Source organism: Acomys russatus, chromosome 10 (genome assembly GCF_903995435.1).
Source record: "Acomys russatus chromosome 10, mAcoRus1.1, whole genome shotgun sequence".
NCBI lineage: Eukaryota > Metazoa > Chordata > Mammalia > Rodentia > Muridae > Acomys > Acomys russatus.
In genome coordinates this window covers 12749755-12764310 of record NC_067146.1, presented here as the reverse complement: position 1 = coordinate 12764310, position 14556 = coordinate 12749755, and positions in this window count along the sequence as shown.

Genomic DNA, 14556 nt, shown 5'->3' with positions numbered 1-14556 from the left:
CTTAAGGTGAGGAAGTCAGAAGATGGACAGTGTGGCTACTGGCAAGAATAAGATAGGAATTCTCTGGTCTACCTCAGGAAATCACCTGACATTGACTGACTGACTACTGTGTGTACATACCTAACTATGAAGGCCCTGTATGCAGGCTCCATTGTGTTTTAACTCGTCACAAGGGCCGATGTGTTAACAAGACCAGAATCAGTTTCAAAGAAAGGAACAGAGTGGGCATAGTGGTGAGCCTGTAGTCTCAGCAGTAAGGAGGCTGATAGAAGAGCGTTTGAAGCCAGTTTGAGCAACATAATGAAACCTTCAGAAAGTGTGGGGCAAAGAGGTGGGTGGTGGACAGCATAGCTACTTCCACCAGAGGTGTTCTAGTGTTTAAAAACAAAACAACAAAAACTTCTGAAACATTTTATAAACAGCCCCATTCTCTTCAGAGTATGTTTTTAGGAAGGGGCTATTTCAGATTGCTATAGAGAAAGCATTTAGAGAAAAGAATAGAACAAGGGACTCAGGCTTGCAGAGTTGCTCGGGGATGTAGCTCAGTGGTCGAGCCCTGGCCAGCAGGCATGAAGTCAACCTCCCATCCCCATCACGCGGCCACCCCAAATCCTGAAAACCTTCAGAGCCCTCTCACTCCATGACAGGAATCTGGTCATGTGGAGGAACAGAGCCTAGCAGTTCCAAAAATAGTTGTCAAACATCAGTGCTCAATTTAATAAAGGAAAAACAACATGGCCATAAGAGGAACACTAATAGAAATCATTAGACAAGTGAATTGCAATATTGAAAACAACCAATTTGTATCTTATAACACATACAACAGTACATCCCAGATGGGTAAAAGAGCTAAATATTTTCAAAGAAAACCAGAAAATAAAGAGAGGAAAAGGAGAAACCATTTTCTCATCTTCGTCTGTTTGTGTCCCAGTTCATGGATGCTAGACCTTGAACTAAGGCCCCACCTAGTGTGTTATGTCCTCATTACATCTGCAAAGGTCACATTCTGAGTTGGGGAGGCAGGGTACCTTTTTAGGGAGGACACACTTTAACCAATATTGGATACCTTGTACAAATAGTTCCTGAGTCAATTTCTTCTTCTTCTGGGACTTTGGCTTTGAGAATGAGAATCTAGTCCCAAAGGGTAGTTGAAGGCCAGCCCTCTGACAGTTCATGGACTAAACAGCAGAAAATGGGGATGAATACCCTCCAAGAGGGGAGAATGGGGATGAAGCTGCCCGAAGGGTGGAAGGGGAAGAGGCAGAGATGAAGGGCCAGAGGAAAGGCCCCTGGAGTAGCTTCCCTTCAACCTGCCTTTCTGTAGCTTTTCTGCCTTGGGTCCCCAGGTGTCCTGTGTATTCACAAAAGGCGTTTCCTTTGCCCAAGGAAGCTCAACTTGGTTCCTCTTGCTTATAAACAAAAATAATTTTTAAAAAAATCTAGAAACAAATGAAGGGGTCACTCTCAATAGCCTAGTCCGTCCACACTCAGGAGTCTCAGCTACTAATGGCACCCACCAGCAAGTGCCCTTTTGCCATGTGAGGTGATGTGGCTGGTTGTGCATGGTGGGTATTTAGGATGTGTCGAGCTTAAGGGTTATTTTCTCAAGCACACAAGTACAATAGAACATACCAAGAGCGTTTGTCATGAGAGAAGGCCAATGAGTTAACTGTCCTGTAGAAAACTGCTTTCCTTCATTGAACTAGGAACACAGGGACAACATTCCAGATTCCAGGACCTTTATTTAGCTGCCCTCTCATAAGTGAAGTTTTAGAAAGACATTAAGTGAGGGCATCATCCCAGAAGGCCTGATTAGAGCCAGGGAAAATTGGGGGGGAAAATGGCATGAAATGTGTACCCTACTGTGATGAATAGCTTAGTTGTCAACTTGACAGAACATAGAATCACCTGAGAGAGAAATCTCAATGAGAAACTTTGGCAGGCCCTTTGGCTACTTTATTGGATTTATTTGTTTGGTTGGTTGTTGTTTTTTCGAAGACATGGTTTCTCTATGTTATCTTGACTGTCCTGGACTCGCTTTGTAGACCAGGCTGGCCTTGAACTCACAGCGATCTGCCTGCCTCTGCCTTCCCCCCCCCCCCCCATGCGGGATTAAAGGCTTGCATCACCACACCCGGCTTTACTGGATTCTTTTTTTTTTTTTTCTTTAATTTTTTTTATTAATTTATTCTTGTTACATCTCAATGTTTATCCCATCCCTTGTATCTTCCCATTCTTTCCTCCCTCCCATTTTCCAATTATTCCCCTCCCCTATGACTGTTCCTGAGGGGGATTACCTCCCCCTGTATATGCTCATAGGGTATCAAGTCTCTACTTGGTAACCTGCTGTCCTTCCTCTGAGTGCCACCAGGTCTCCCCCTCCAGGGGACAAGGTCAAATGTGAGGCACCAGAGTATGTGAGAAAGTCATATCCCACTCTCCACTCAACTGTGGAGAATGTTCTGACCATTGGCTAGATCTGGGTAGAAGAATGGATAAAGAAACTGTGGTATGGCTGGGCATGGTGGCGCACGCCTTTAATCCCAGCACTCGGGAGGCAGAGGCAGGCGGATCGCTGTGAGTTCGAGGCCAGCCTGGTCTACAAAGTGAGTCCAGGATGGCCAAGGCTACACAGAGAAACCCTGTCTCGAAAAACCAAAAAAAAAGAAAGAAAGAAAGAAAGAAAGAAAGAAAGAAACTGTGGTACATATACACTATGGAATACTACTCAGCTATTAAAAACAAGAAATTCCCGAAATTTGTGGATAAATGGATTGAGCTAGAAATTATCATAATGAGTGAGTTAACCCAGAAGCAGAAAGAATCAAATGGTATATACTCACTTATATCTGCATAGTAGCCCAAGGGGCGTGTCCCACGAAAGCCTTCACTTACTGGATTCTTATATCTACCACGCTTTTTCAACCGAATCCTATCCAACCCCCCAACACTAGGTAAGCAAGAAAGGTTAGAGGGGAAAGGGGGGTGTAGATCTCTTTAGACTACTTCCTGCTGATTAGGGGCACAGAGTTCCTTGGGGCAGGGTTGATCTTCTCCATCAGGATATTCAGTTTCCTCTCATCTCTTTGCATGTGACCACTTGACAAATCACAACTTGACAAACAGCAACCAATAGCAACTAGCAACCAACATCCACCAACCACCAACCATCCAACAACAGTAACCCTGCCTCTGGGGGTCCTAGCATTTATATATCCTCTGAAAAGTTCCCAGAATTCCAATCACCACACCCTCGCAGAAACTATCTGCAACTGGCAGAAACCACGCCCTTCTTAGACCAGACGACAAATCATATTTAGCAGCTGCAGCCCATCTGAAGCAGCCCCATATCCCACACCTGAGATTAAAGCAAAAAAAACAAAACAAAACAAAACAAAAAAACACATTTTCATATTCATATAACCTAACTGGGTGTGTAAAGAAATTGAAATTCTCAATACAAGACACTGTGTAGGTAAGGTTAGCCTCTGGGCACACTAGGAGGGACTTTAAGGGTAGATTTATGTGGGGAACAACCCCTCGCCCCACCCAAGGTGGGCAGCACTGTTTCATTCTTTGTGCCCTGAACTGAATGCAAAGAGAGCATGACCTGAGCATTAGCCTGCGCGCATGCACTCACTGCTCTCTGCTCTGGATGTGGATGAACTGTGACCAGTCACTTCAAGCCCCTGCCACCTCACGTCCCTGCCGTGATGGACCATCACCTGGAATTGTGAGCCAAACAAACCCTTTCTCCCTCAAGTTGCTTTCATCTGGGTATTTTATCACAACAGTGGGAAAAGAAGCTTAAGACATTCACTAACAAATTACATTTATCAAAGTGAGATTACTGAAGAGCAGTTTGCAAGGAAATTAAAATCAAATCTCAACACTGAGGATATCAGAGGTTCAGCTACACAGTGAGTTTGAGGCTAGCCTGGTCTACATGAGACCTCACCTTAAAAAACAAAAATAAACAACAGGGCAAAAAGAAATTTAAAAATCTTCTCTGAACTAAATCTGAAGTAGATATCTTTTTTCTTTTTGGTTTTTCCAGACAGGGTTTCTCTGTGTAGCCTTGGCTGTCCTAGACTTGCCTTGTATACCAGGCTGCCCTCGAACTCACAGTGATCTGCCTGCCTCTGCCTCTCGAGTGCTGGGATTAAAGGCATGTGCCACCATACTCAGCTGGAGTGAATATCTTGATAAAGACTTTAGCTAAATGAGTGGCCCCCCACAGAAAGCTAGAGATGGAGGCTTTAAACAGAGCTAGTGCAGGCTAAGAATACTCTGCCATGTACTATTCTTGACAAAGCTTTTGGGGGGAAATGCTTGTGATCCCAGCAGTTGGAAGACTGAGGCAGGAGGAAAACTAGTGTGAGGCTTGCCTGGCCTATGTTAGCAAATACCAGGCCAGCCAGGGCTACCTTAGAGAGATCCTGTCTTAAAAAAAAAAAAGAAGAGGACAGGAGCAGATAAAAGCTTTGCTGGTTGATTCATTGCCTCCCTGGGGATGGGGATGGCTGCTGCTGTCACCACTGCTACGTTCCTTTCCTGATATCAGAGCCCAGCTTCTTTGGGCTTCCCACAAGGCTGGAAGAGAGATGGTCTTCAGGAACCCACCAGACTGGTTCTGCTGGAGAGGCCTGAGCAACTGCTGCATTCTCAGCCTCTCAGCCACTCCAGAGCAAAGACAGACTTTATTGGACTACTCAGGCTGTATTGTGTAAGCCAATCTAAAAAAAAAAAAAATCATCTTTTAACACATATCCATTACATCATTCTGATAGAGAGCCCTCTGGAAATCCAACGAGCTCACTCAGGACCATCTACAGGCTTGTTCAGAGTTTGCCAGTTATTTGCTCACTCCTTTGCATATGCGCATGTAAGGCCACATGTGCAGCCTTGCTGAATCACCTCCACAATCAAGATACTTAGCTGTTTCAGTGAATTATATCACAGCAGAGCTGTTATAAAAAAAACTCAGCTTGGGGGGTGGGGGACTCTAGCAAAGCACCAGGGTTCAGCTCACAGTGCTCACGTCAGGCGGCCCACTGACACCTGTAACTCCAGCACCAAGGGACGCAACACTCCCTCTAGCCTCTGTGGACACACACACACACACACACACACACACACACACACACACACACACACACACACATTAAAATTAAGAAGACTGGAGAGATGGTCCAGTATTTAAGATCATTTTCTCGCTCTCCATAGGACCACAATTTGGGTCCTAGTACCAACAGTGAGATGGCTCACAACCACCTGTCACTCCAGCTTCAGGGGATCTGATGCTCTCTTGTGGCCTCCATAGGCACCCATAAGCATTTTACAGATGTATACATATAAATAAATAAGAATATACATTTGTTTATTTTATGGGTTTTGTCTGTTATTGTTTCTGTTTTATGCTTTTTGTTTGTTTGCTTCGTTTGTTTTTGGGGTTTTTTGAGACAAGATTTCTCTGTGTAGCCTTGGCTGTTCTGGAACTTGTTCTGTAGACCAGGCTGGCCTTGAACTCACAGAGATCCTCTTGCCTCTGCCGCCAAGTACTAAGATTAAAGGCATATGCCACCATGTACATTTTATTTTGTGTGTTTTTTAATTATAGTATTTTTTAAATACCTGTGTCTGCCATGTGTTTGTGGGTGCCCACAGAAGCCAGGAGAACTCATTGGATCCCCTGAAGCTGGGGTTTCAGGCTGTGTGAGCTATCTGATACAGGCGCTGGGAACCAAGCTCAGGTCCTCTAGAAGATCAGGAAGTGCTCTTAAGCACGCAGCCATCTCTCTATCCTCCAACCTTTTTTTTTTTTAATTAAAAGACAAAAATAATCATGACGTTGGTGGCATAGTTCAGTGGTACACTACCTGCCTAGTAAGCAGGTACCCTGGGTACACTCTTTAGTGTACTAGGAGAAAAAAATCAAAACAAAACGAAAACCACCTCAACTGTGTCATCATTCAAGACACACTGGTGTTATACCCTTTTATGGCCACACCCATCTCTCCCTACCATCACCAACCCCTGGCAACCACTAATCTGTTCTACATCTCTGTAATTATGCTATTCCATGAATGATGCAGAAATGGAACAAGCTGTAGGTATCCCTGTGAGACTTGCTTTTTTTCTTCTTCTTCACTCAATACAATTCCTTTACCATCCATCTGAGCTGTTTCTTGGATGCATCAATAACATTGCCCTATTGAGTTCTGAGAGCTATATCATAAGGACAGACAAATCCCACTTCATTTAGCCATTCATCCATTATGGGTATTTGGCTGGTTTCCAATTTGGAGCTATTACAAATAAAATTGCTATGAACATTTGTATACAAGTTCCTGCATGAAAATAATTCTCCATATCTCTTGGATAAATGCCCATATATATATATAGTTTGTGCTATTTGTTGTTTGATTTCAGGAACAGACAAACTGTTTTCCAAAGGGTATCTTGTTATATTCGCCAACAGTGTGTGTGACCCAGTTTCTCTGCAGTTTTGTTAACATTGGGTGTTAAACACTAGGGGTGTGTATATGTCTGGGAAACCCAGGGCCTCATATACACAAAGCAGACACTCTACACATTTTGATGTGTGTGCTGATGTCTCATTTTGGCTTAATCTGCATTTCTCTAATTGCTACTGGTGCTGAATTTTTGTTTATCTGCCCTCTAAATGTTCTTTCTCTTTCTCCTCTTTCCTCTTCTTTTTTCTCCCTCTTCCTTTTCCTCTCCTTCTTCTACCGCATTAGGATCTTGCTATGTTGAATTTGAGAGACCTGTCCTCAGCCTTTCAAGTAACATGGACCATGATGCTCACCATCACACCCAGCTGTCACTCATTCTCATGATTAGTTCCATGTACATCTCTTTGGTTCACTGAATTTGTAATTGGATTATTTGATTCTGTTTTGATTTTGTTTTATTTTGTGATAAGGTCCCATACATCCCAAACTAGCCTCAAATTTGATGCATGGCCAGGGATATGATCTTCTCGTCTGAACCTCTTGAGGCATGGGGTTATATGTGGGTGCCACCACTCTGTTTTAGAATTGTTGGTTGGCCTTTTTGGTTTTATTTTTGTTTTTCAAGAAAGGGTTCTCTGTGTAGCCCTGGCTGTCCTGGAATTCATTATGTAGACCAGGCTAGCCTTGAGCTCACAGAGCTCTGCTTGCCTCTAATTGTTGGAGTTTTTAATGTCATTTTTGCAAGTTCTTTATATATAGCTCAAACACAAGGCTTTGTTGGACATGTAATGTATAAATATTTCCTCTTAGTATGTAATTTGTCTTCTTATTTTGTTCACTTGGGGTTTTTGTTTGTTTTAGTTGTTGCTTTGTTGGTTTTGTTTGTTTTTATTTATTTGTTTATGGTTGTTTTAAAGACAGGGTTTCTCTGTGTAGCCTGGCTAATCTCAAACTTGTTCTCTGTAGATCAGGCTAGCTTCAAACCCAATGACCCATTTGTTGGGGTTAAAAGTATGCTCCACTACTGCCTGGCCCAAGAAATCTATTTTTAATAATAAATAAATAAATAATGATGATAATGATGATGCACTCTGCCAGTGAAAGTCCCAAATATTTTCTCTTACAACCCTTTTTAAAAGCTTTGTGGCTGAGGGCTGGAGAGATGACTCACTTATTTTGCAGAAGACCAGGTTTCGTTTCTAGCATCCACAAAAAGTGGCTCAAGATCACCTGTAGCTTCGGTTCCAGGAAATTCAGCACCCTCTAGCCTCTGTGGGCTCCTGCATGCATGTGGTGCACGTCAACTCAAGCAGGCACACCCACGTGGACAGAAAAGCAAATACATCTTTAAAAGTTTGATGTTGTTGTGGTTGTTGTTTGGGGGTTTTGTTTTATTTTATTTTGTTTTTTGAGACAGTTTTATTTATGTAATCCTGACTGTCCTGGAATCCGATTTGTAGACCAGGCTGGCCTGGAGCTAACCCATCTGCCTCTGCTTCTCAGTGCTGGGGCTTAAATTTTCATTTAAGCCCATTGTTCTTTTGGAATTCATTTTTGTTTGAGCTATAATGTTCAAGCCCAGCTTCTTTTTCCTTTGATCTACAGGTACTGAATTGCCATAGCAATCATGTATTGATAAGACTCTCCTCCCACTGTTGCTCTTACTACTTCATCAAAACACTAACTAGAGGGCTGGAGAGATGGAGCACTGGCTGCTCATTCAGAGAACGAGGGTTTGATTGTCGGCGCCACATGGTATCTCACAGCTGGCTGTAACTCCAGTCCCAAGGGATCCAATGCCCTCTTCTGACCTCTTCTGGCACCATGCAAAACAAATATACATAAAAATAATAAAGGTTAATTTTCAAAAAAAATTAACCAGGATCAGCCAGATGTGGTGTTGCATGCCTTTATAATCCCAGCACTCTGGAGGCAGAGGCAGGAGGATATCTGTGAGTTCGAGGTCAGCCTAGCCTACATAGCGAATTCCATGCCACCTAGGGATCTATAGGGAGAACTTGTCTCAAAAAATAATAGACAAACAAACGCAATGAACTAGAGGTGCCAGCAAGCTAGCCCATCAGGTAACAGTGCTTGCTGTAAAGACTGATGACCCGAGCCTGATGGTAGAAACCCAGGTGGCAGAAGGAAAGAACTGACTCCTGAAAGTTAGCCTCTGCCCTCCACATGTGGGCTGTGGCATGCACACACACACACATAGAAAGAGAGAGCAATTTAGATAAATAAATAAATATAAAAACTTAAAAACTAACTGGACATATTTGGGGGCATATTTCTGCTCCATTGAAGTATATATGTACCCTCCTGCAAGTACTGCACTAGCTGGTGTCGTCTGTTTTTAGACAGGATCTCATAAAGCCTAGGGTGCTTTAGAACTTATGTACCAAAGATGTCTTTGAACTCAACTCCTGGCCTTCCTGCCTCTATGTCCCAAGTGCTGAAATTATAGGCATGCACCTCCCAGGCTTTGTGAGGGACTAAGCAAGCACTCTGGCCGTTGGGCTACATTCCTCTTCCTGCACTATCTTAAGGGTTTATTTATTCTTATTTTATGTGCACTTGTGTTCTGCTTCCATGTATGTCTGTGTGACGGTGTCAGATCCCCTGGAGCTGGAGTTATAGACAGACAGTTGTGAGCTGCTATGTGGGTGCTGGGAACTGAACCTGGGTCCTCTGGAAGAGTAGCCAGTGCCCTTAACCACTGAGCCGTCTCTCCAGTCCTTCCTGTACCACCTTAATAACTGGAGTAATCCAATTGTATACTATACCCAGTTTCAAAGAATGACCTGTCACTAAGGAATATATGCATCCACTCATGACAGTGGAGCCTCCTGACTGCATTTCTCTCCATAGCCTCATCACCATTACATCAGGGATGAACTTTATCAGAGATAAACCACATTAAAAACACAGGACCATGTCAGGTAACAGTCTAACTTCATTCTTTTGCATATGGCTACTCAGTTTTCCAAGCACTATTTGTTGAAAAACTCTATTTTCTGATTAATCGGTGTTGGTATCTTTATTGAAGGCAAACTGACAAAGTAGGCGTGTTGTCATAATCCTTTAATGCCAGCATTAGAGAGGAAGAAGCAGGCAGCCTAGTTTACAGAGAGAGCGTCAGGCCAACCAGGGCTATCAATTAAGCACCTATCTCAAAACAAAAACAACACCACCCTCTCTCCCCACACACACAAAAAAACCTTTTTTTTTTTTAAATTAATTTATTCTTGTTACATCTCAATGTTTATCCCATCCCTTGTATCTTCCCATTCTTCCCTCCCTCCCATTTTCCCATTATTCCCCTCCCCTATGACTGTTCCTGAGGGAGATTACCTCCCCTTGTATATGCTCATAGGGTATCAAGTCTCTTCTTGTCAACCTGCTGTCCTTCCTCTGAGTGCCACCAGGTCTCCCCCTCCAGGGGACATGGTCAAATGTGAGGCACCAGAGTACGTGAGAAAGTCATATTCCACTTTCCACTCAACTGTGGAGAATGTTCTGACCATTGCCTAGATCTGGGTAGGAGTTTAAAGTTTACCGCCTGTATTGTTCTTGCCTGGTGCCTTAGTTTGAGCGGGACCCCTGGGCCCAAATCTGCCTATCATAATGTTCTACTTGTAGGTTTCTAGGACCCTCTGGATCCTTCTACTTTGCTATTCTCCCATGCTTCTCTCATCTAGAGTCCCAATAGGATGTCCTCCCCTCTGTCGCAGTTTCCTAGTAAGTGAAGGCTTTCGTGGGACATACCCCTTGGGCTAGTATGCAGATATAAGTGAGTGTATACCATTTGAAGATGCTCCAGCACACAACAAGAAAATTTGCTCAACCATGTTCATAGCAGCCTTATTCATAATAGCCAGAACACGGAAACAGCCTAAGTGTCCATCAGTAGAAGAATGGATAAATGTAGTACATATACAAAAAAATCTTAAACAGAAAGAAACTGGCCATAAGTAAAAACAAGCCCATAAAGAAATGGCTTTACTTTTAAGCTTTCTATTCTAGCCTGACAGCTTATATTTTCTTTCTTTCTTTCTTTCATCTTTTTTCCAAGACATGGTTTCTCTGTGTAGCCGTAACTGTCCTAGACCCTCTTTATAGACCAGGCTGGCCTCAAACTCAGAGATCTGCCTGCCTCTGCTTCCCAGAGTGCTGAGATTACAGGTGTGCACCACCATGCCCAGCTCTTATATGTCTTTTTTTTTTAAATAATACTCTTTTTATTCTTAGTTTGGGTTTTTTTTTTAATTTGGTTTGGTTTTCAAAGATAGGGTTTCTCCATGTAGCCCTGGCTGTCCTGGACTCACTCTGTAGACCAAGCTGGCCTTGAACTCACAGAGATCTGCCTGCCTCTGCCTCCCAAGTGCTGGGATCAAAGCATTACACCATCACTGCCCAGACTGATACCACTTTTTTTTTTTTTTTTAAGATTTACCTATTTGGAGCTGGAGAGATGGTTCAGTGGTTAAGAGCAGTTGCTCCTCTTCCAGAGGACCTGAGTTCTGTTCCCAGCACCCCATAGCAGCTTGTAACTGTCTATGATTCTAGTTCCAGTGAATTCGTCTCCCTCTTCTGGTCTCTGTGGTGCCAGGAATGTACATGGCACACAGAAACATACATAAGTAAAAGCCCATACCATACATATACAATTCAAAAATAATTATAAAAACACTTATTATTTTTAAAAAAACTTTTATTTGTATTTAAATTTCCAGATGTTTAAGTGCTTGCCTGGATGTGTGTTATGCGCCTCATGTACACACCAGGAGTTCGGTTGAGGATATCAGATCCCCCAGAGCTGGAGTTCTGGATGGCTGTTAGTCACCATGTGTGCTCCTAACTGTTGAGCCATGTCTCCACTCCTCCCCTATCCATGGCGTTTTAATAAGAAGAGCTTTACAGTGCACATTGGTAGTACATTTTTGAAGTTAAGAAGGGTGAACCCTCAAATTTGGCTTCTTGGAGCCCCTCATAAGTCCATATGAATTTGAAGATTGGCTTTTCTTTCTCTGTGAAAAATGCTATAAGATTTTAATTAATTATTTTCAGTATTGGGGATTCTACACAGAGCCTTGTACATGCTAGGTGAGGTACCGAATACATTCCTAGACCTTAAGGAATGTTTAATTCTTTCAAGGTAAAGTCTTTCCCTTGGCCTGAAGTTACTCTGGAACCCAAGAAGACTTTGGCCTTATGATCCTCACGCCTCATTCTCCTGAGGAATTGACATTCCAGGCCTGGGCTACAGGCCAGGGAAGGCTGTTAAATTTTTGAGAGGGAAAATAACAAATCTATAGTGCAGTTTATGTAGTATTAACTCCTTAACTATTTTGACACTGCCTAGCCTTGAACACTGATTTAAGGCTCTTTTCATTTCTTTCCTTATTATTTTAGGTTTCTAAATATTCTTAATATGTATACATGTGAGCAAGAGTGTATATATGTGTACCATGTGCGTGATGGAGCTCAAGGAAGTCAGACAACTGCACTGAATTTCCTGGAACTGGAGTTGTTTCGCCATATGGATATTGGGACTCGAACCTGGGTCTTCTGCAAGAATAAGTGCTCTTAACTGCTGAGGTGGCTCTCTCGTCTCTATTTTGTGGTTTTGGATGCATAGGTTTTTCACTTTCCTTGGTCAAAGTTACTCAAAAGTACTTAATTCTTTGAAATGTCAATATAAATGGAATTGGTGTCTTAATTTCCTTTTAGGGCTGCTTGTTGTTGCTTTATAGAAACACAACTGATCATTTCATTATTTTTTGAAAGGCAGAAAGCATGGTACTGAAGTTGCTGACTTGGGGCTCAGTTAGTTAGGGCCAGGACAAGCCTTCAGTTTCACACCCATGCTGCTAACCCTTCTAAGGTTGCTTCCTTGGCCTCTGTTCATTTTGTCTCTTCCCTTTGCTTAATGCTCTTATTTGAAAAACAAGAAACACTGGAAAAGGAAAGAACTGGAACATGCAACCATTATGCTCCAGGTTCTGGCCAGTGCAACAACAATGAGCTGTAAGGGGGTACTACTGCCTCTACCCATGGAGATCTGATAGATGCTTTCATGCCAATCCTCCACAAGTGAAGGGCCCAAAGGCAAATCACAAAAGTCAACCGTGATTATGTGACCTCAGAATGCCAAGATATTTGAAGAGAATGACTCAGAAATCAAGAAGCTACATGTAGCAAATCAAGTCCTGTAATGCCTTGTTAACTCAAGGGAGCTTCTCATGGCCCTGACAACGGAATTGTGCCAGGACATGTAGACAGGGCTAAAGCTCTTGAAGTGGCATCTTAGCTCCATGCGGCAGACCAGGAGTACATCAAGTCATGCTGACTCATCTTCACCAGGCTTTGGCAGTCTTGGTGCATCTGCGGGAAGGGATGGACCAGCTGGACAAGCTGAGAGCCATAAAGGACCACCAAGAAATCTCCTTCTTAGTCCTCAATGAAAACCCTTCTTTTTTATAGTCTCTTTCTACTTCCTTCCGTACCTAGGGAATAGCACATTGCTGTGTTGCCACGCCTGAGGATTTGGTGTGGTAGCTGTGGATAGCACCGTTAGGACAGCACTGGTAGCATTTCCTCCGCCTTCCTGCTTCCCTTTGTTAGGTCACAGAGTCCCCCAAAACAAACTCTGAAGTCTGGTGAATAGACTCACGTGCACACACAGACAGCTGAGAAAGGAAAGTATCTTTCATCTCTCCCTTTAAAGAACATTCTAGCTCAGAGAAACATCTTGCACTCTTTAAAAAAGAAAAAAAAAAGGATTTATTATTTTATGTGTATGAATGTCTTGCCTGCATGTGTGTTTGTGAACCACCTGTGTATCTGGTACCTGGAGAGTCCAGGAGAGGGTGTTGCAGATGGTTGTGAGGTTCCGTGTAGTGCTGGGAACTGAACATGTGTCCTCAGGAAGAACAGCCAGTGCTCTTAACTGCTGAACCATCTTTCCACCCCCTGCCCTTGAGCTCTTCTCAATTCCTTCTTCTGCTGTGCTGGCAATCCCAGCTCTAAGGAGGCTGAGGCAGGAGAGGTGCCAGGAGTTCAAAGCAAACCAGGGCTAAGTAAGCGAGACTATCACAAACAACCAAAACCAAAACATCCACCTTCTATACCCAGTGGAAAGGCACTTAACCATACCATAGTCCCATCCCTTGCGCTCTTTTATTCTTTTGTCTTCTTCTTTTTAAAAATCTTTCATATATTTAAAAAGAATTTTTTTGAAACAGACCTTCTCTGTGTATCCCTAGCTATCCTGAACTCATTCTATAGACCACCAGGCTGGCCTTGAACTCACAGAGATCTGCCTGTCTCGGCCTCCTGAGCGCTAGGATTAAAGGTGTGCACCACCACCATCACCTGCCCCAGCTTCTCTCTCTGTCTCTCTGTCTCTGTCTGTCTGTCTGTCTGTCTCTCTCTCTCTCTCTCTCTCTCTCTCTCTCTCTCTCTCTCTCTCTCTCCTTATTTTAGAAGACAGGTCTCATGTGGTCCACGCTATAACTCATACAGACTAGGATGACTTTGAACTCCTGATCTTCCCACTTTCACTTCTGAACTACTAGTACCACAGGTATGTGCCATAAGTTTAGCTATGAATTTTCCTTATCCCTACCAAGAAATCCCAGGCAAGGAAATGTACACCCTTCCTTTATAACATGAAGAATTGCCTTTGGGCATTTTTATGGTGTGTGTGTGTGTGTGTGTGTGTGTGTGTGTGTGTGTGTGTGTGTTGGGGCAGAGACAGGTGGCTGTCTCAGCACACATGGAGCTTTCACTAATGTACAAAATACTGAATGTTTCATGAGAAAAAGCCACCAGCCTTCAAAGCTACCATGGTGCTAGGCGTGGTGGCACACACCTTTAATCCTAGCACTTGGGAGGCAGAGGCAGGTGCATCTCTGTGTTCAAAGCCAGCTAAGTCTAAATAGCAAGTTCCAAACCAGCCAGAGATACATATTAAGAACCTATCTCAGAAACTAAAATGACACATGATAACAACCAGCCAGAAATTAAGTGGAGGAAGTTTGCAAAGTAAAGTGTCAACATGATTTAGGCTCGG